The 22,858-nt window shown below is 46.8% G+C and overlaps 1 long non-coding RNA gene across 1 annotated transcript; it reads left to right on the forward strand.

Moving 5' to 3' along the window:
- Positions 1-6,135: 6,135 nt before the first annotated feature.
- On the forward strand, positions 6,136-22,779 carry LOC116958010 (uncharacterized). The gene is made up of 6 exons (XR_004405276.2): positions 6,136-9,294; positions 12,826-12,921; positions 15,162-15,392; positions 16,000-16,022; positions 17,252-17,367; positions 21,702-22,779. It is a non-coding gene; the product is annotated as an uncharacterized LOC116958010 (long non-coding RNA).
- The last annotated feature ends 79 nt before the right edge of the window (positions 22,780-22,858 follow it).

The following is a 22,858-nucleotide window of genomic DNA, read 5'->3' on the forward strand; positions in this document are numbered from 1 at the left end:
ATATAGTGTACTGTATCGCAGTGTAGTGTATAATGTAGTTTATAGTGAAGCGGATTGTATTGTGTAGTGTATAGTGGAGTAATAGTGTAGTGTATAGTGTGTGGTGTATAGTGGAGTCTAAAGTGTAGTGCATATTGTGTGGTGTATAGTGTGTGGTGTACAGTGTTAATACATACATTGGTTGATGAAACAAAGTAGTTGTATTAACGTGCCCGTGCTTAATTTGTGTTTTCAATTATTTCCTTTCTAAAGAAATCTGCCCATGTCTCGAAACCCGCAGAATGTGCATCTTGTACCCACAGGGGGTGCGTGATGCACCCACAGGGGGTGAGTGATGTACCCACAGGGGGTGAGTGATGTACCCACAGGGGTGCGTGATACACCCACAGGGGGTGAGTGATGCACCCACAGGGGGTGAGTGATGCACCCCAGGTTAAGAACAAATGACCGATTTCCGGCTATGCGCTTGTATCTTGATTTTGGGGCTAAATTGTTCAGATTCCGACATAGAGAAAATTCGAGTTACATTCTCTGGAACCTAACCCTTTGAAACCTGGGGACTACCTATACTATAGATAAACTTAGTGTTGGAAATGATAGCTAGGATAAGCATAGCATTGTAAATTGCAGTCCGATAGGTTAAATAATGAATATCATAAACAGGATAAGTACGGTAATATAACTGATAGCTAGAATAAGTGCAGCATTATTAATGATAGTCAAGTTAGGAAAAGCATAGTATTATAAAGGGTAGGTATGATTAATATGACGTTAATTATTGTTTAGATAATAATAATAAGGAATTTTGGTCGATAAAAACACGTGCAAACATAATGGCGAGAGTCACGCAGTGGAGCCAAGGAGAACTACGCAGGAGCGCTACCCACAACTTTTATTTAATCTTTTATTGATGACCACCACCCCTCTGTGTCCTCGATAACGGTCACGGACATGAAATATCGAGGCACAGTGGGCACGGGTCACACGTGCCTCTCTCTCCCTCTCTTCACGTGGTCGTGTGGATATTGTACGGGTCTCTGTATCTCTAAGTGCCCCTATATATGTCTCTATGTGTCACGATGGATCTGGTATCTATATTGGTCTCTATTTATATCTATGGGTCTCTATGCATATTTGGCTGTTGCTATACATTTCCACACGGTGACTTCTTTGAGCTTTCATTTGTGGTGTCCAGGTCGTTTCTGAAAACAAGAGCTCCATAGCTCAGTGGGGCCTCACCTGGTAAAATAAAAATAGTTGTTACTTACAGTTTGTGCATTGGACACGGTGGGGTAGCTCTGTGTGATGTTTAAAGCTGTTTAAAGGGGAAACTTTCACACCTCCATCACGTGACACAACACCACTCCATAATAATTCATAATAAAGGTTTTTGGGTTAGATCACGTTATTTATGTGTCGTAACCCTCCACCACCCGACACGGCCAATCAGCAAAAAAAGTGTCACGTTGACAAAAGACAATTAGTTCACTACTTTGGCCCACCGGTGTGTTGAAGAGTGAATCCACAACATTTATAGTTTGAATACGACGTTTCGCTGGTAATCACATCCAGCATCATCGGGCAATTCGCCAGGATGCCCGTGTCGGGTGGTGGAGGGTTACGACACATTCATAAATAACGCGAACTAACCCAAAAACCTTTATTATGAATAATATTGGTCGCGAAAGCCTACGTGTTAAACACCACTCCAGTCGTCTTACGCGTTCTGCCTGCGGTGCCTGGAGGCCGCCTGGGAGACGGCGAGCAGCTTCAGCTGCCCGCAGTGCCGAGCGACCTTCCCTGTACGACCCCAGCTGAGGAGGAACGTGGCCCTCGCCAACCTGGCGGAGCAGCTCAGAGTTGGAGACGGGATGGCCACGGCCGTCGTGTGTGACAACTGCGGTGATGGCCACACTCCTGCAGTGAAGACATGCCTGAGATGCGAGATGTCCTTCTGTTTTTCCCACTACAAGCCTCACGTGGAGAATCCCAGGTTGAGAGAACACGTCCTGGTGGCTCCCATCGCGAACCTGGAGGAGCGACGCTGCCGGCAGCACAGACAGGAGCTCATTCTTGACTGTGAACACGATAAGAGCCCGGTCTGCACTGTCTGCACATTCGCTGGTCAACATAGAGGGCATGAGGTCATTCCACTGGAAAATGCACGACGGACAAAACAGGTGAGATATAAATCGCTGCTGTAACCCAATATCCCTCAGTGTGACTGCAAGCATTCTCTGTGTGTGTTGTTCAGATAGAGGGTCTGTATTATATAATTTAGATTTGCATATTATTAGGTAACTCCTATTGTGTCAGCATTGTGACGGTCAATCGAATCACTTTGAGCAACGCGGATCGAAAAATTGGCACACGGTAGACAGCAGAGACACGGAAGATAGCAATGTTGATTTGAATGTTTAGCAAAGCAGGGTGTTCCATGGTTCAGTTACAAGACAAAGCACTTCGTGACATGGCTGGCAAATATGTAAAATACATTTCACGTGATAAGATTCGTACTTGTGAGGAGCAATGATGGGTGGAGACAAATGTGGTGTTGTATATGGCCCTTTTTCCACAATTAATATCCATAAGAATATTTACGGATGCATACACCTAGATTTCTTTTTCCTTTCTTTCGTGACAAACAATATATATATTTTTTAATAATGAATAAAACCCGTAAGCCAGAAACACAAAAAAACAGGTGTCGGTCATAAACAGGCTATTAATAAATAAAGAAATAAATAAACTCTCGAGGCGAGGATGTTAGCAGCTATCTGCGGAGATCTCCAGATGAACAAGAGTTTGATGTGCCCTAAGGGAGGTCAAGCAGAGGGAAGCCCTCCCGCAAGCCAGAAATGAGGACACCCACGGGTTAAACTATTTTTTTTTAAACAACGGTTCAAATTTAAAATGCAATAACAAGAATGAGCTAAAGTTAACGGTCCTCGCGCTCACTCCAATCAAGACCAGGCCACCAGATACATCAGTGAATTATTATCCAATAATTAATTCGCTATCAAATGATTTTCACCTTTAATACTTTTACTGTTAAAGCAAAGCTTGGAGACAAAATACCGAGTCACATCAAAGGTTATCGAGAAGGAATGAGGCGAACGGGCAAACTTACGAAAGAGTTTAAACAATATCCCAAGCAACCCCGACCATCTTTGTCTCTCTCACAGCGCGGAGAAGCAGGAATTACACCTTATCACAAGGGGCCATCTGGAAAAGCCAGCCGGGTTTGATGAGGAGACGCACCCCACCCCACACACGGCAACCAGACAAACAAGTTTTAAAGAAATTGCAAAATAACATTAATAATAATGTGTTAACCTTAAACGATATTCCATTATAGAACCTTACAGAACCAAGGGATATGGATTCCAACAATCTGGAAACGGACCTCTTAAACTCAGGATGAAAATTATTTTTATTTTTAATAATTCCATCATAACAATTCGAACCTCGGTAAACCGAGAGGTGTCGGGAGGACGTAGTTACAAACACGAGTCGTGGCGAACATGGAGTCGAAATGATATTTGCAAAGTATAGAGAGATGGGAAGATCCCGGCCACCTTTGTCTTTCCCTGCAGCACGTGATAAAATGCATACGCTCGGAAGAGCATCTTCACTTGGAAATAAATCAAATACTATGAATCACAAGCAGGATCATAACTGTGTATGATAAGATACCAACTGTGATGTGAAATGTTAAACTTAAAAAAAATCTTAACCATTTCTTTGTGCGTCGGAACGCGAACGGAAAAGGGGGGGCGGGGGGGGAACCTGCCCCTCTCTCTGGGTGGAGGGATTAGACAACCAGACGCCACCAAGATGAATCGAGGTGTCTGTTGTCTTGATGTTTATGGCTTGAGGAAAGACCCGAACAGGGCCATGTCATAAATGACACACACACAAACATACACACTGACACACGAACCCCCCCCACCACCGACACACGAACCCCCCCCACCGACATACGATCAGATCAAAGATAGCTCCACCTCGTGAGGGGGAGCCGAGAAGGGGAGAGATTTTTGGCATAAAAAGGAGCCGTTTCAGCATTGAACTCAACTCAACTCATCTCAACAGAAGAAAACTCATCAGCCCTCGGGGGCAGCTCAACAGAAGAAGACTCATCTCAACTCAGCTCAACAGAAGAAGACTCATCTCAACTCAACTCAGCAGAAGAAAAACTTGACCTGTCGCTCGCGAGCGCAGCGTCAGCTACTACAGCAGCGGAAAGAGCGCGCGCCGGCGTAGCTCATCCAGCAGTGGAGGAAACTGCTGTCAGCGAACCAGCACGGGCGCGTTCGCGCATCTTCAAGGAGAAAGAGCGCGGCCAGCAACGCCAAGCAAGAGCGTGCAGCAGCTCAGCCAGCAGTGGAGAGAAACTGCTGTCAGCGAACCAGCACGGGCGCGTTCGTGCATCTTCAAGGAGAGGGAGCGCGCGCCACCAGCGTGCCATCAGCACCAGCATCAGCACCAGCGCGTACCAACAGCGCGCCACCAGCGTGCCACCAGCACCAGCGCCACCACGAGCGAATCGCGAGCCTGCAATCTACAACCGCCGACGACGGAGCACCAGCGCGCCGCTGCGGGCGTGCTTCTAACGCCGTCTACCAGACGGTCATCTCAGCTACAACAACGCATCTACTCGTTCACCAACGTCCGTCGAGTCCGAACCAACTACTGAAAGAAGAATCAACTGATACGTATGATACACTGCCCCCCACTACACGACAAACAAGACGTCTGCTTGACGCAAAGAATCGATTCCGAACATTGGCCTACTCTTTCACCACTCACACCATTCAACACACACACACACACACGGGTCATTAACAAAGCCTAAAAAACCTCAAGCCATTGAACCATCCGTGATTGTGGAAACATCGCAACGACCGAGTGAATAATCCATCGTTTTTAAGAGTGTTCATAATTTTCCTCTGTAATATTGTGCTGGGGCTGTACTTCTAACCGCATAAATTACCAACTGACCCATTAACAAGGATTAATTCTTGGCACCTCACCACGGAGCGCCGCTCGCGGGGTTGAAGAGCGGGTTCAACCGGTTCCCTGTCAGGGGTCTGGCCACAATCAATTAAAAGATTGGCCCGAGATAAGGATCTCAAAAGGAAACATCGCCACCCATTGAGTCGCGTTGAGAAGTTGATTAGGAATACTTGAGTCGTTCGTTAATATTTGTCTTTCTGCATAATCTTGCCGGTATCCACGAATGAAATAACGAATTCAAACGCATATTTGTGCCTCCAAGAATAATACTGGTTGGAGTGCCCTGTCAACGAGCAGCGTTGCATAATAATCAGTCATCCTATTGTTAACAACGTGACAATAATTGCATTAAGGGCCGCGCATGATCAGTGACCGAATGCTGTTTGTGTGACAATTCAAGTAACGAAGCATTGTGGCCATCGAGTGGTGTTGATAAGGCAATTAGAAGTATTACAGTCGAACGCTTTAAATTCATAATCGTTATGAATCAATGAACGAACATCAACGTGGTACTGTGCTGACGATTTCAAGCATAATAACTTCGCATATCAGAATGTATTAAGGATTGGATACGAATCAAAGACCAAGTGCCGTGTTGTGTAACAATTCAAGCATACGAGTTTGCATATTATAAAGTTAAGGTTTGATAGAATAGTTCGCATGTTTTTAATCTCTCTCTCAACAACCGATCGATTGCGTTACGCGTCGGGAATTAACCACAGGTGCCGCTATCGAGGTGAAACAACGCAATCGTGATGGTATCATGTTAACGCTGTGTTGAAATTCCAAAATCCCGAGATTGAGTTTTTCATATTATCCAAAAATCAAAGTTAGCTAGAAATAAAATTGATTAAAGCAGAAGGTTTGTGTGTGATTCTTCCTGAAATTCTGCATAATATTGTTCTGCGTATGAGATCTGAATCCTGGGGACCTATCATAAGCACACTATCACCACATGATCCATAACACACATAATCCGTAATGTTCAATCGAGAGTAATCGCATCCTTATCGATAATACGGAATTGAAGAGCAGAGTCGAATCGTCTCTCTCTCATTCACGCTCACAACGCCTGCGTCACTGCATACGATTAATTGCGTTATTCCAATTCAGTTGAAGTAAGATTATTTGCTCGAGTCAAACTGACCACACCCTGTGATACAAGTGTTTTTATACGTGCTCTGAAGGGAATACCAGAGTCACACGAGTCGAACTGATGCATTCTGGATACAACTGTTTTGATATGCACTCTGAAGTGAAATTCCAGAGATGCTCGTATTAAGAGTAATTTTTGAGTGGATTGCGGGATATTGGGAACTTGTACCAAAAAGGTCAGGCCGATCTGCTACAGAGCAAACAAATCAGGGAGACACATGGAAGGGGAGCTGTATTGATGACATTGGGACACTGCTTAAGAACTGGATAAAATGGGAGAAAAGCGAACACGATGTAAAAACATCAGGAATAGCTACGCTGAACTCAGACCCTCTCGCACAGACAGACAAACAGAGATTATGGGAGGAGGAAAATTTCGGAAAAGAAACAGGTGGGACTGATAACCCCGAAGTCAGAGTGAGACAGAATATTAAAACTAAATCACCAGGGGATTCTGTACTGATAACGCGAGAAAGGGCGGAGCCGAAGCTCCGAGGCAACTCTCCAGGAAAACGCGCACCACGCACAGACGGCCGACACAAACATCGCGACAGGCACGACGCACCAGACAAATATAAATCAAACACCCCACAAAAACCACATAAGTATGAGCCATGGGACAAACATGAGTCACCGAGCAAAGTTGACCCACGTTACAGGCGCAAAATACACTACAAAAATCATGTTAAGCAACGCCACCGTGATGTTAATGACTCATCCGAATCTGACTCGGATGACGATGATCAACTTTCCGAATACTCGTTCAGTAGTAACACTCTGAAATTGATGGACAAAGCTCTCGTCAGAATTCCCTATTTTGATCCACACAATAAGAACAGGGACATTCACACTCACATCGCAACGGTAGAAGCAGAAGCAATGATCAGGGGTCTGAGGAAAACGGATGAAAAAGCGAGTTTGCTGAAACGCAGCTTGCATGGACAGTCCATATCATGGGTAAAATCGCTACCATACGAGGTTCGGAACGATTTTAAAAAGCTGAGCCTGGCAGTGATTCGGAAGTTTGGAGAATATTGAACAATGTCTGAGGGATTTAACGCTGCAAAATCTATGACCCAGTGTGCAGACGAGGAACCCCGGGATTACCTCATGCGATTTAAAAGAGCGTACTATGCGGGCGATGTGGATCAGTATCACGAAGGTGACAAAAGGTTCAAAATTATGTTTTTTGGATCTTTGAGTCCAGAGATTACAGAAATTGTGGGAATGGTCTTGAATCCAGAGACAGCCTCCTTAGACCACATAGTGGATCGGGCACACATGGCTTGGCTGTACCGGGCTAAAAACAATGATTTCACAGCACACAGTGAACGGGACAAGGCAACCAGCCTATCAGAGGAAAATAAAAAACATGTGAGGCATTTGATGCACGCAGGCCCACAGTGCAGAAAACAAAAAGCACCCACGGATTACCAACATAATTACATACACGGGTGGTCAAATAACAATTACACGAGACAATGGCACGCAGACCAGGAGCGATCGCAGCATGCAGGGACGCGTATTTGCGAGAATCGCAACGTGTGGAGACCACGAGCAAAGTCAGACCAGTGCTCAATTCCACGGCACACAGGCCGGGAGCGTTCGCAGCGTGCAGAGACGCGTATTTGCGACAATCGCCACGGTTGGAAGCAAAGAGCAGGACCATATCTTCACCCAATGCAGCGGCACACAGCCGGCCAAAATTACCCACACAGATGGCGAGATAACAATTACGGTCGACAGTGGCACATAGAGAATGGGCGGCCACGACACACAAAGACACATAATCGCGAGAATCACGGCGTGTATAGGCCAAGAGCAGAATCACGCCGATTCCCCATTCCACGATACACAAGGGGCACACATGGCTTGGCTGTAACAAAGAGGGTGACATGGGCACGTGATAAATCGCTCACACTGGTTGAGAGGAAAATGACAGGGAAAGAGGTGTCCGCTGATCTGAAAAAAAAATCACAGCCCTTGGAAAAAATCAAGCAGGCTGGAGGTTACAAACAGAACCAGGAGGGGAACGATGATTGTGGAAAACTAAAAGCGCCATGCACACGCTTTGATGTGGTAGGGAACGCGAGAGTCGCTCCCGTGGTGAACCCACCTATTGAACAAGGAAAATTAACCATGAAGCGTGATCTAACAGGAAATGATAACCAACAGGATCGGGAGGAGAAACATGCTTGTTTGGTAAATGGAAACGCGATCAATTGTGTCGCAAAATTGCGTGAGAGTACAGTAAAAGTGCCAGGGAAACGCGTTACGGAGACAAAAATCCATGATGGATTGGGGAATGTGTGGAAATCCAGCACACGCAAAAACATGGAATCGAATCGAGGCACGGAATCGGATCGTGGTACGGAGTCAGCAAATCTGCACATGGCTGCGGAGAAGGCAAATGACCCCAACAGTCGAGCACGGAAACTCGTGTTGTGTACTAATCCTGGTGGCGTGCGACAGCATTGAACTCAACTCATCTCAACAGAAGAAAACTCATCAGCCCTCGGGGGCAGCTCAACAGAAGAAGACTCATCTCAACTCAGCTCAACAGAAGAAGACTCATCTCAACTCAACTCAGCAGAAGAAAAACTTGACCTGTCGCTCGCGAGCGCAGCGTCAGCTACTACAGCAGCGGAAAGAGCGCGCGCCGGCGTAGCTCATCCAGCAGTGGAGGAAACTGCTGTCAGCGAACCAGCACGGGCGCGTTCGCGCATCTTCAAGGAGAAAGAGCGCGGCCAGCAACGCCAAGCAAGAGCGTGCAGCAGCTCAGCCAGCAGTGGAGAGAAACTGCTGTCAGCGAACCAGCACGGGCGCGTTCGTGCATCTTCAAGGAGAGGGAGCGCGCGCCACCAGCGTGCCATCAGCACCAGCATCAGCACCAGCGCGTACCAACAGCGCGCCACCAGCGTGCCACCAGCACCAGCGCCACCACGAGCGAATCGTGAGCCTGCAATCTACAACCGCCGACGACGGAGCACCAGCGCGCCGCTGCGGGCGTGCTTCTAACGCCGTCTACCAGACGGTCATCTCAGCTACAACAACGCATCTACTCGTTCACCAACGTCCGTCGAGTCCGAACCAACTACTGAAAGAAGAATCAACTGATACGTATGATACACTGCCCCCCACTACACGACAAACAAGACGTCTGCTTGACGCAAAGAATCGATTCCGAACATTGGCCTACTCTTTCACCACTCACACCATTCAACACACACACACACGGGTCATTAACAAAGCCTAAAAAACCTCAAGCCATTGAACCATCCGTGATTGTGGAAACATCGCAACGACCGAGTGAATAATCCATCGTTTTTAAGAGTGTTCATAATTTTCCTCTGTAATATTGTGCTGGGGCTGTACTTCTAACCGCATAAATTACCAACTGACCCATTAACAAGGATTAATTCTTGGCACCTCACCACGGAGCGCCGCTCGCGGGGTTGAAGAGCGGGTTCAACCGGTTCCCTGTCAGGGGTCTGGCCACAATCAATTAAAAGATTGGCCCGAGATAAGGATCTCAAAAGGAAACATCGCCACCCATTGAGTCGCGTTGAGAAGTTGATTAGGAATACTTGAGTCGTTCGTTAATATTTGTCTTTCTGCATAATCTTGCCGGTATCCACGAATGAAATAACGAATTCAAACGCATATTTGTGCCTCCAAGAATAATACTGGTTGGAGTGCCCTGTCAACGAGCAGCGTTGCATAATAATCAGTCATCCTATTGTTAACAACGTGACAATAATTGCATTAAGGGCCGCGCATGATCAGTGACCGAATGCTGTTTGTGTGACAATTCAAGTAACGAAGCATTGTGGCCATCGAGTGGTGTTGATAAGGCAATTAGAAGTATTACAGTCGAACGCTTTAAATTCATAATCGTTATGAATCAATGAACGAACATCAACGTGGTACTGTGCTGACGATTTCAAGCATAATAACTTCGCATATCAGAATGTATTAAGGATTGGATACGAATCAAAGACCAAGTGCCGTGTTGTGTAACAATTCAAGCATACGAGTTTGCATATTATAAAGTTAAGGTTTGATAGAATAGTTCGCATGTTTTTAATCTCTCTCTCAACAACCGATCGATTGCGTTACGCGTCGGGAATTAACCACAGGTGCCGCTATCGAGGTGAAACAACGCAATCGTGATGGTATCATGTTAACGCTGTGTTGAAATTCCAAAATCCCGAGATTGAGTTTTTCATATTATCCAAAAATTAAAGTTAGCTAGAAATAAAATTGATTAAAGCAGAAGGTTTGTGTGTGATTCTTCCTGAAATTCTGCATAATATTGTTCTGCGTATGAGATCTGAATCCTGGGGACCTATCATAAGCACACTATCACCACATGATCCATAACACACATAATCCGTAATGTTCAATCGAGAGTAATCGCATCCTTATCGATAATACGGAATTGAAGAGCAGAGTCGAATCGTCTCTCTCTCATTCACGCTCACAACGCCTGCGTCACTGCATACGATTAATTGCGTTATTCCAATTCATAACACAATCCTCGTCACCGAGGCTCGACCTGATAATCCATAACGACCGGCATTATCATAACCACGCCCACTCGCATAAATCAATACGATTATCTCTCGAATCAGCATAATTTATGCACATAATTACACTGATTAACATAATTTCGGATAAATTATGCAAATCTCAAATTTCATTTAATTTTCATTATTTTCATCAATTTTCATAACACCTATATATACAACAGTGGACTGACGCGAAATACCTCAAACGTGAGACATTCCAGTGGTAGAGGCAGGCCGCCAGTCCATAGGGCAGATTTAGATTTTATTTTGTTGCAAAATGTTGGATGTCTAAAATGCCACCCTGCCTCTAACATAGACGCCGTGTATTTGCATTTAGTGACAGAACAGTGGATTGTGGTTGAGCGCTGCCACGGTGAAGGTTGGCCAACCACCAGAGCGTTTAGCCTGCCACGTTTTTATGGGCAGGTGAAATGGGGCAACAGAGTGCGGGACTAAGGGCACACGGCGAGCAGACTGGGCGAACTTGGCGTGGGCAGAGTTCCACGTTCACAGCGCTTAATCCTGCCAGTGTCTGGCCCTGCCAGAGGCAATCAAATGGGGGACAGCTTAAGTCAAACATCACAATAAAGGATATTCAAGTCAATAGTCATCATCATCATGACTATGGATGTGTTTGCTGTTGCCGTTATTGCTGCTGGTATTATTCCTCTATCGTTATAGTGTTAATATGACAGTGTTAAAATTGACATTATTGTGTTTCCTACTACTGACAATGTTACTCTGCGTATTCAATTCTGGCTGTCGCCTGATGATGCTGGTTGTAATTAGTAGTGAGGCAAAACGTCATGGTCCTCGAATTGTAAATATTGTGGGTTTACTTTCCAACACACCGGTGGTGCTGAACTAGTCACTAATTGTAAATGTTGAGGATTTATTTTCTTACACACCGGTGGTGCTGAACTAGTCACTAATTGGCACGAGAAGATGGATTCTATCTTAGCAATCATTGGAAAGATGTGATAAACCATTTCAGGTCTTAATTGATTGTTCACGCTTACAGTGGCTTTCAGACAGCATACATTAAAAAAATCGTCTCCCCCCTCCTCTTTTCAGAATATAGATGGACTAGTCCTAAATAAACTGCCAAATCGCTGCGCGTGGCGCTAACGTTTTTTTATAAATAAATACACCGTTTAAAAATAAATGTATGCAAACCAACACACCTGAAGACGACTGTTTGTGTTATGGTCGAAACGTCGTGAGAATTTTTATTGTTTTATATATATTTTATTATTTTGTTGTTTCCCTTCAACGTGACTTTACCGAAAGAACTAAGAATATGGCACGTTGTGTTTACGTGATTAACCTTACTAATTGACTGAGTCGGGTGGTTGCGGGTTTAACAACACATTTCTATTTACACGACCTAACCCAAAAATAAGAATATTGGTCGCCAAAGCCTACTTGTTAAACTTGACCTGCATATATTTACTTGTAGCAATATTCCTTAAATTACTATTATCACATACACTGCATTTCTAGGAATGTTTAAACTGTGATATGAGTGTGCAGTTGTTCCTGCTTTGGGGAGCGGTGGTGTAGTGGTTAGCGTGCTGCGAACCTGGTCACATGGCTCTCCCCTCCCCTAAGTCCTGTCCAACTTGTCCCAACACACTCGAGCAGCAGCCCTATCAGCACCAGAGCTGTCTGTACCCTAATACCGCTCTGGCACTCAGCTTGGTTTTCTGTAATATTTCGGATTTAAGTTTTGGTGTTTACCGCACTGTCACGCAAAGTGTGTGCTGTAGATATCTCGGGGGGTTATGGTTGTCGGTTCCGCGAGATTCCATTGTTGGGAAAAACTTGAGAAAACACGAGCGTGGGAGTGGGGACTCCTCAATACACCTCGCTGTGATCCAGCCACCTACCTCAGACACGGATGTTGTGCTACCTCGTAATGGCCACCTCACAGCCTGGGAGGTTCGACATTTCAAATGGCAATGATTATCGCTGGGCTATCCAGAAAACCTGCCTGCAAGGATCTGGGTTAAAGACATGGGCCAGATGATGATAATGATGGGAGTACCAAACATCATGTATTTGTCTACCCCGTGTATAGGAGGCGTTCAGACTCGAGAAGACGGGGAGACAGAAGAAGAGGACTGCAGCAGAATCACGGAAACAGAAGCTCAAGCGTGCCTACAAGCGCGTGCAGGTACAGAGAGACACATAGACACGTGCAGGTACAGAGACACACAGACACGTGCAGGTACAGAGACACACAGACACGTGCAGGTAGAGAGAGACACACAGACATGTGCATATACAGAGAGACACACAGACACGTGCAGGTGCCGAGAGACACACAGACACGTGCAGGTGTAGCGCCATGGATGGGCTGCACTTGCAGGCAATGACAGGCAGCCCTGAAGCAGTTGGGGGGCTGCGAGGATTCTACGACCCTCGCAAACACTCCCAAAGGTTGGGGGTCTGCAGCTGCACTGACCTGCAACGGCAGACATGCGGACCTCAGTGGGGTCACCCACGTCCCTCACTGTGGTCCGCACCTCGGCTGAGAAACGGATATAAGGCGAACCTCTGGAGAGGTCCAGGCAGTTTAAAAACCGAAGCAGTTGGAAACGGAAGCAGTTGGAAACCGGAGCAGTTGAAGATAACCAGTTGAAAAAAGAAGGCGCTGCTAGAGTAGGACTCTGAACCCCTAGATTCGCCGTCCTTTTAAGGGCCGAAGCTCTGTGAGGTCAGTGTTGGACCTGTACCTTGGCTGGGTCAGGTCAGGTAGTCTCACATAGTATATTATAACCGGAGGACCTGGAGCATAGTCGGGTTAGGCACGCTACACAGGAGGCGTATAATGTACCAAGTGGAAGAGGTCCTCAAGATCAACTGTATGAAGAATTGATGTATAGTAGTTAGGGTACGTGTGGATAATAAAGACGTGCCCCCCTACGAAGTGTCTCCGGAGCAACACTACACAGGTACAGAGAGACACACAGACACGCGCAGGTACAGAGAGACACACAGACACGGGCAGGTAGAGAGAGACACATAGACACGTGCAGGTACAGAGAGATACACACAGACACGTGCAGGTACAGAGAGACACACAGACACGGGCAGGTACAGAGAGACACACAGACACGTGCAGGTACAAAGAGACACACAGACACGTGCAGGTACAGAGAGACACAGACACGTGCAGGTACAGACACACAGACACGTGCAGGTACAGAGAGACACACAGACACATGCAGGTAGAGAGAAACACACAGACACGTGCAGGTAGAGAGAGACACACAGACATGTGCATATACAGAGAGACACACAGACACGTGCAGGTGCCGAGAGACACACAGACACGTGCAGGTGTAGCGCCATGGATGGGCTGCACTTGCAGGCAATGACAGGCAGCCCTGAAGCAGTTGGGGGGCTGCGAGGATTCTACGACCCTCGCAAACACTCCCAAAGGTTGGGGGGCTGCAGCTGCACTGACCTGCAACGGCAGACATGCGGACCTCAGTGGGGTCACCCACGTCCCTCACTGTGGTCCGCACCTCGGCTGAGAAACGGATATAAGGCGAACCTCTGGAGAGGTCCAGGCAGTTTAAAAACCGAAGCAGTTGGAAACGGAAGCAGTTGGAAACCGGAGCAGTTGAAGATAACCAGTTGAAAAAAGAAGGCGCTGCTAGAGTAGGACTCTGAACCCCTAGATTCGCCGTCCTTTTAAGGGCCGAAGCTCTGTGAGGTCAGTGTTGGACCTGTACCTTGGCTGGGTCAGGTCAGGTAGTCTCACATAGTATATTATAACCGGAGGACCTGGAGCATAGTCGGGTTAGGCACGCTACACAGGAGGCGTATAATGTACCAAGTGGAAGAGGTCCTCAAGATCAACTGTATGAAGAATTGATGTATAGTAGTTAGGGTACGTGTGGATAATAAAGACGTGCCCCCCTACGAAGTGTCTCCGGAGCAACACTACACAGGTACAGAGAGACACACAGACACGCGCAGGTACAGAGAGACACACAGACACGGGCAGGTAGAGAGAGACACATAGACACGTGCAGGTACAGAGAGATACACACAGACACGTGCAGGTACAGAGAGACACACAGACACGGGCAGGTACAGAGAGACACACAGACACGTGCAGGTACAAAGAGACACACAGACACGTGCAGGTACAGAGAGACACAGACACGTGCAGGTACAGAGAGACACGGAACTATATGGGTACTTAGCATTTGGCTTGAGTACCCATGAATATCCTCACTAAATCTCCTCCTTTCATGCATTTAATTACTCGACGTTCTCAAAAATTAAGTCACCCGCCTCTTTGTATGGAGTTATGAGACGTGGCCGTATCGAAGTCCTTTATGACGTCACATCGCACTGTCGTGTTGCGTTTCAATAATGCGTAATCATATCACTGTGTAGGAGTCTCTGCGTGGCACCAAGGCGCGGATCAGCCGAGAGTTTGAGCGCCGGAGGGAGCAGCTGAAGGAGGAGAGGGAGGCGCTGGAGTGCGTGGACGAGGAGGGCCGCTCCGTGCTGTCCCGCATCCAGGCGGACATCGCTCGCTACGAGAGCAGAGCACGTGGCCTGGAGCAGGAGTTCAACCAGCTGCTCGCCGCCCTCGCTGTACAGGACCCGCTCTCCTTCCTGCAGGTGGCACCACCTCCATTCACTCGCCGCGGTGGCTAGGAGATGTTAACTACCTCGCCTGGTATGGAGGAGGTCGTGGGTTTGACCCCGACCCTGACGATGCCTGCTGTAAATTTAGAGTTTGCGTTTTTCTCTCTCTCTCCCCCCATGGTCCCATAGATTTTTCTCCGGGTCCTCTGTTTTTTTTCTTCCATATTCATAATCAGCATTCAGAGTATTAGGCAGCTACTATAAAATCCAACGTGATACGCCAAAAAGTTGAGCTGTCATTTGTGATAGCCAGGTTGCTTTTGAAAACGAGTGACATAGCTCAGTGGGATTTACCTGGTAACATTTTTAAAAACTTCAGTTTATTCAGAGTTCAACACATGAGTTGTTATTAAACCACTCATGTAGGTGCTGAACTAGACCTGTATAGAGTGGTTTTGTCTTTTTTAGACGTCCGTTCTTGTCCAGATAAATGAACCCTGTTTTTCATCATTCTCCGTTTGCAGATATTTACTAATTCCCTGATGTCGCACTCCACCATAAGCGGCAGGTGACTGTGTGGAGGTGGGGCATCTGTTTAAGATTTCAATGTTAATGTGAAATGCGGGTTTGTGTTTTTCAGGATCCCCTGCATTAGAGTCTCAGGTCAGTACCAACCCAGACTCAACCTCGAGCTCAGTCTGCCACCTGGTGGACAAATCAGCGAACGGTCGTGATGTGATTCCTAATAAACCCATTTATGCAGTTGTAACCCATATGGTCAATTGTATCCCATACAGGCAGTCCTCGGGTTACGCACATAATTTATTCATGAGACTCGTTCGTAAGTCGGAAAACAATAATGCACCGTAATTAAATCCCAACACGGTTGTAAAATGTGTTACGGTTCAACAGAGGGAAGCATTGTTAAACTAATAATTAAGAATAAATGTTGTACATTTGTAATCTAACACTGTAAACATTTTACTGCATAGTAAATTAAACATAAAATAACATAAATAAAAAGCAAACTTTATTTCACTTACATTGATGCTCGCCTGTAGTCGATAGGGGGGCAATGAGTCACCACAACAAACAGGGCACGCATGCACACACAAAGACACCCCAACGACAACAATCCCCCGTGTAGCCTTCACAGGCTGCTTGGGGCAAGTTCTCTCAGCGAGCAGTGCCCAAGATGGCCGCCACTGTGGCACACGAGGGGGCGGGTGGCCAGCGTCACGGCCCGCTGCTTTTGTCTCCCCGGTGGCGATGTTCACGCATCACACCAGGTACTGGTGTTGGCCGTGAGCAAGACTCAAACTCAGGTCGTCGCTTTCGTAGCGTAGCGCACTCACCGCTACACTACCGCTCCCCACACCAATACCAATACTCAACATTCACCACTAAGTGACGGTGACGTCACCATGGCGCCTGTTCAAGGCCAGGTGCACTTTGAGGCCACGTGAAATGTCGAAGGCTCGCTGACAGCAGGTCTCGAGACAGACCCAGGTGCCATGGGTTGGCTTTGACTTAGATGACTGGGAGATGCACCAGCTGTACCCCCCACACTTTCACACACAAACAATGTCCGTACATACGTAAACACTCCCAGCACGAGGCCGACTCATTACATCTCGCGGAGGATTGCTCCTCTGAACAAAATAGTTATAATGTTCAATTTGCAACTGCGAGTTTGCAGTTTAAGTCAAAGTTATTTTTTTTATTTCATGGAAGCTGGTTTGTAAGTATGGACGTTCTTATGTCGAGGGCTGCCTGTTTTGTCCATTTGTAGAGAGACATGGACCCTCATTAGACTGTGAGTCTTGTGCTGTGAGTGTAGAGAGACATGGACCCTCATTAGACTCTGTATGTGCCCTGTGCTATGGGTGCAGAAGGAGCTCCGTCTCTCAGGAGACTCAGGATGACCCAGCCCCTGTCTCCCACGGTCTTAACCTCGCAAAAGTCATCTCAGTGGGAGGCATCCGAACGAATCTCCTGGCTGTTGTGTGTAAGTCTCTCTGCTTCACTTATGGCTGCAGCCCCATTCGCTACAAACACAAGATCAGCACCACGAGGCAGGCCTGTGTCGTGTATTTAAGCCAGGCGATAGTGCACGGCACTTGCCAACTTGGGAGGGGGAGACGTGAGGTGGATTCAGCGATAAACGCGGTCACCGAGGTGATAACAAGGAGAGCCTTGGTGTATCAAGAGGTGCATCACGCAGCGGACAGGGTGTTCCTTGAGAGCAGCACGGTGGCCGTCTAAGCCAGGGGTCGGTAGCCAAAATAACAATAAGAGAATTTCGTTTGAATCCAGTATATAAAAAAGACAACTCGATATTTCAAAAGCCACCACAATGCACGAGGTGAACACGAGACGGTGGTGACCTTGATAAATAACATCACGAAGCGGTCCCTTAAGGAGAGCCGCAGGTTGCAGACCGCTGGTCTAGGGAGATCAATCGCCGTGCAGAGACTCTGAGTTGAATGTCGACGCCGCTGGCCGTAGGGCACCCTCAGACGGGCACCCATTCTGTCACGTGGGGTGTAGTGGGGAGCAGAGGAGGGTGACGGTGCTGGCTGCCGAGTTGGACTCAGGGCTGATGTGAGCCGAACACGTTGCGCCCTGCAGGTGTTCTAAACAAGGTACTGTTATAAAAATATATTTGACCCTTTCTGGCAATAAAACAGTTTGTGTTAAGATGTTAAAACACAAAAATGAAACCTTTTGCAAGGAATCATGTCTGCATTAACCACATATACTTGTGGTGAACATGCAAACAAAAAAACAATTATTATATTGATAGTGGCAAGGGAGGTCCCATGAAGGTAGAGCGATTATTGTAGGGGCATAACTCTCACAGAGCAGAGTGTGGGGAGTCAGAAAAGGACTGGGATAAAACCACTGAAATACAAAGAAGGGCAGGGTGGAGACTGAATGCAATAGAATATTCATCACCCAGGCAGCCTTCACAGCCAGTTATTATTATCACCTTGCCGACTTCAAGACATGCATTAATGATCAATTGCAACTCTAAATGGGCTCTTTATTGCTAGATGCTGGACCATCATTCTTAAAATGATGCTCCAGAGCTTAGAGAATGGGCGCCACGGTGGCGAGATGTTCACGACTTCACTTGACATACAGGAGGTCGTGGGTTCGATTCCAACCCTACCAATCCCGGCTGCATCTCTCTCTCTCTCTCCTCGTGGTGGTGGCGTAAGTTTTTCTCTGGGTCATCCGGTTTTCCCCTCTACATTTAGAATCAACATCTAACGTTTAGAGCAGGGGTCGGGAACCTTTTTGACTAAGAGAGCCATGAAAGCAAAAAATTTGGAAATTTATTTCAGTGAGAGCCATATAATATATTTTAAAAGTGAATTCAACTAAATGTCAGTATAATAAGCCTCTGAATTTATTCTTTTAAATAATGTTGTTATAACACTCACCATTAATGCGACTTCTGGTGCTGCATGGATTTGCTGATGTCTTTGTAGTCGGGTTGGTACTTGGTGAGGTTAAGCTTCATGCAAGCGTTGAGGCTTTCATCCGTTAAACGTGATCCTAGGTTGGACTTGATGTTTTTTAAGATGTGAGAATGACTGCTCACATGCATACGTAGATCCAAACATGGTCAATACAGCAATACTCACACGCTGCAGTGTGTGGTATGTGACAGGAAGCGCGTTCCAAGTTTTGAGAATCAGCTGGTCTTCGGGTTGGAGTTTTTTCATTTCTGTCCACATGTGCTTGCTCGCCAACTCCGCTTTCTGTCGTGTGATTCTTTCCAAATCTTCATTCAGTGACTTGAACTTATTCACCCACATGTCTGAGGCCTTCAGGTCAGCCACTTCTGCTTCAAAATCTCTGACGGAGACACCAGGGATGTAATTCAGGTCGGCTGTGTTCAGTGAACACTCGTTTGGATGGGTGATGAACTTAAAAAGACGAGTGTGCTCACGAAATTCTCCAAAGCGTGCTTTGAAGGACTGTAGGAGACTGGATGTGCAGCCAGCTAGCTGGTGGAGATCAAGGTTTTGAATGGGCTCACTTGCTGTGCATGCATCTTTAAATTGGCTCAGTTTTTCAAAATGTAGTAAACGACCTGTTTCAAGATCCGTGATGAAAAGCTCCAGCTTGTTTTCAAAAGCAAATACAGCTTGTTGAAGGGATAACACTATTTCCAATGCCTTGCATTTTCACGTTGAGCTGGTTCAGATGTTCAGTCAGATCTACGAGATAGTAAAACTTGAGGAGCCACTCGGTGTCGGCTAGCTCAGGATGCCCGACGCCTTTCATTTCAAGGAAAGTCCGGATTTCGTTCAGGCAAGCCGCAAAACGGCTAAGCACCTTCCCTCTTGACAACCAACGCACATTGCTGTGCAAAAGCAGACCAGGATAGTTATTTACAACTTCATCCAGCAGTGTTTTAAACTGGCGATCATTTAAGGCTCGGGCAACAATAAAGTTGATCACACGAATGACCAGCGACATCACTTCGCCAAACTGCCTGTCACACATCTGAGCACAAAGTGCCTCCTGGTGTATAATACAATGGAAACTTAGGATGGGTCTATTTTCATGTTCACGGAGAAGCGCCACAAATCCTTTGTTTTTCCCCACCATACACGGAGCACCATCAGTACACACTGAGAGAAGTTTATCCATAGGTAGACTTTTTTCTTGAGCAAACTCCATGAAAGACTTGAATAAATCCTCACCTCTTGTGGACCCTTTTAATGGCAGAACAGCAAGACTTTCTTCGCGCAGTGTGTCACCAACAGCATATCTTGCAATCACGCTGAACTGCGACAAATGGCTCACGTCTGTTGACTCATCCAAAGCCAGAGAAAAGAACGGCGCTGCATTTATGTCCTTCACTTGCGTTTCCTCCACTTTGTTTGCCATCACGATGGTACGATCATGAACAGTTCTTGCCGACAGAGGCATGTCTTGTATCCGTTTGATTATCTTGTCTTTGTTCGGAAGATCATCAAAAAGTTCATTGGCTACATCCAGCATGAACGTTTTAGCATACTCGCCATCTGTGAATGGTTTTCCGTTCCTCACTATTGCTAAAGAACCAGCAAAGCTAGCCGAATTATAGTCACCTTGCCGGGTCCATACGCGGAGTTGCTGCTGGCTAGCTTGCACCCTGCTCAGAAGCTCTTGGCACGCTTTCTTTCTGCTGTCTCCCGCAGGGTATTTTGATGCAAAGGTAGCGTGGCGCGTGTCGAAGTGCCGCTTTACATTCGACCGTTTCAACGATGTAATTTTGTCATTGCAAATTAGACACACCGCAGAACCCGCTCTCTCCACAAAGGCGAATTCTTCGGTCCATTCGTCCTGAAATGTACGATACTCGTCGTCTTTTTTTCTTTTCGCCATCTTCTTCGTCGAAGGGTTAGCTTTGAGCTAATGACCGAGCAGACGCAGTCTCAGACTGATTCAAAAGGGGGCGTTTACCTGTTTTACCCAGCAACGGCAAACGTAGGCCAGTATCATCCAATTAAAATAATGGACAATTGCTCCTGCAGCCCTGAACAGGACATGCGCAGTGAAAAATCGATGGATGGATTAAAACAAGTGAGAATATTTTGTTTTATCTGCGAGCCATATGCAATCATCAAAAGAGCCACATCTGGCTCGCGAGCCATAGGTTCCCGACCCCTGGTTTAGAGCATGATAAGCCATTTCGTTGAGCTGTCATTTGTGGCCAGGACACTGAGAAAAAATGAACAACTAAATAGCTCAGTGGGCCTTACCTGGTAAAATGAAATTATTATAAAGCTTTGTTTATTAATTTACAAAAGATGCTCATAGACCCGGACAGCAGCAGAGCTGTAAGGAGCTGTAGGAGTGACAAGACTCAGTGTACTCACACACCAAGATGGTGAAGTGCACGCTCCAATACAAGAACTGTTGTATACACCACGGTGGCGATGTAGATGTTAACTACCTCGCCTGGTACACAGAAGGTCGTCGGCTCAATCCTCACCCTCACGCCTCCTGTCGATGTGAAGTCTGCATTTTCTCTCCGTGGTTGAGTGGATTTTTCTTCTGGTCCACGAGGTTTTCCGTCCACATTTAGAAAAATGTGTTTAGAGTTAGTAAATGTGTACGTGTACTAGTAATGTATGTGTACACAAATACTAACTAATATTAGTGTGTGTACACTAAGATTAACTAATATTAGTGTGTGTACACTAATATTAACTAATATTAGTATGTGTACACTTATACTAACTAATATTAGTATGTGTACACTAATACTAACTAATATTAGTATGTGTACACTAATACTAACTAATATTATTATGTGTACACTAATACTCACCACAGATGGACGCTCACCGACTCTGGACACAAACTCAGCCCACGACGACCTCCAGATTTCCTCGGATCTCAGGACGGCGACGTGGAGCGGTGTCCCCCAGGGTCGCCCCCATCACCCTCACCGCTTTGAGTGCTGGCGGCAAGCGCTGTGCTCTGAGAGCTTCTCGTCAGGTCAGCACTACTGGGAGGTGGACGTGGGGAGTGCGAGGCGGTGTCGGGTTCGAGTCGCGTACGGGACGATCCCACGGAGAGGGCGTGGTGCTGAGTGCCTCCTGGGAGTGAGTGACGTCTCCTGGTGTCTACGGAAACAAGGCGACAGCTTCTCAGTGGTGCATGGCGGGGTAGTGACGTCACTGTCGGTGCCGTAGCCTCCGCGGAGAGTCGGGGTCCACCTGGACTGGGACGCGGGGCTGCTGTCGTTTTACAGCGCCGACTCCATGGCGCCGTTGCACTCGTTTCACCAAACATTCACTCAGCCCCTACATCCTGGGCTGTGGATGTGGAGTGACTCAGTGAGGATTGTGGATCTGAGTGGTGCGTCCTTAGAGCAGTGAACGTGAACAGCCCAGAGAGCAGACGCCACGACGCACGGCGCTCGCCACCCTCGTCACCGTCACGCGCAGCGCCACGCCCGTGACTAGCTGGTGGCTGTCGGTGGCTAGGGCTGCGTGGCTCTCCATCACAACGTGGGGGGGCTGAGCGTAAACAATCCTCACAACCTTAATGGGGGGAGGGGTGATACAATAATTACCGCTCTGTGTGTGTGTGAAGCCAGCGTGGATGTATTCACCCTGCCAGAGGAGTGGTGTAATGGATTGTGGGAGAGATAAAACAATATCAATTTAAAAAAGTATAAATGTACGCGTACGACAGTGGCGTTGCAATGCTTGTATCGTCGATTCTACAATAAAAATACAGAACACAACAAAAACAATGTAGTTGTGTACAGCGTCATTCGTGCTCACTGCATCCCGCAACGCTGTTCATTAATTAAACACGAGGACCAAATTATCTACACAGCCACTGCCAAGCAAATTAAATCTACAAATTAATAAACAAATAAAGAGACGACAAAAGGCGCCAACAATGTCCCAGCTGTTCAATTTGTCTGCTGTTGCTGCGTCATGGACGTGGTGACGTCACCACGCACACCCCAAAAACCA

Source organism: Petromyzon marinus (genome assembly GCF_048934315.1).
Source record: "Petromyzon marinus isolate PM22_M1 ecotype Great Lakes invasive population chromosome 68 unlocalized genomic scaffold, UKy_Petmar_22M1.pri1.0 chr68_unloc.1, whole genome shotgun sequence".
In the NCBI taxonomy this organism is placed as follows: domain Eukaryota; kingdom Metazoa; phylum Chordata; class Hyperoartia; order Petromyzontiformes; family Petromyzontidae; genus Petromyzon; species Petromyzon marinus.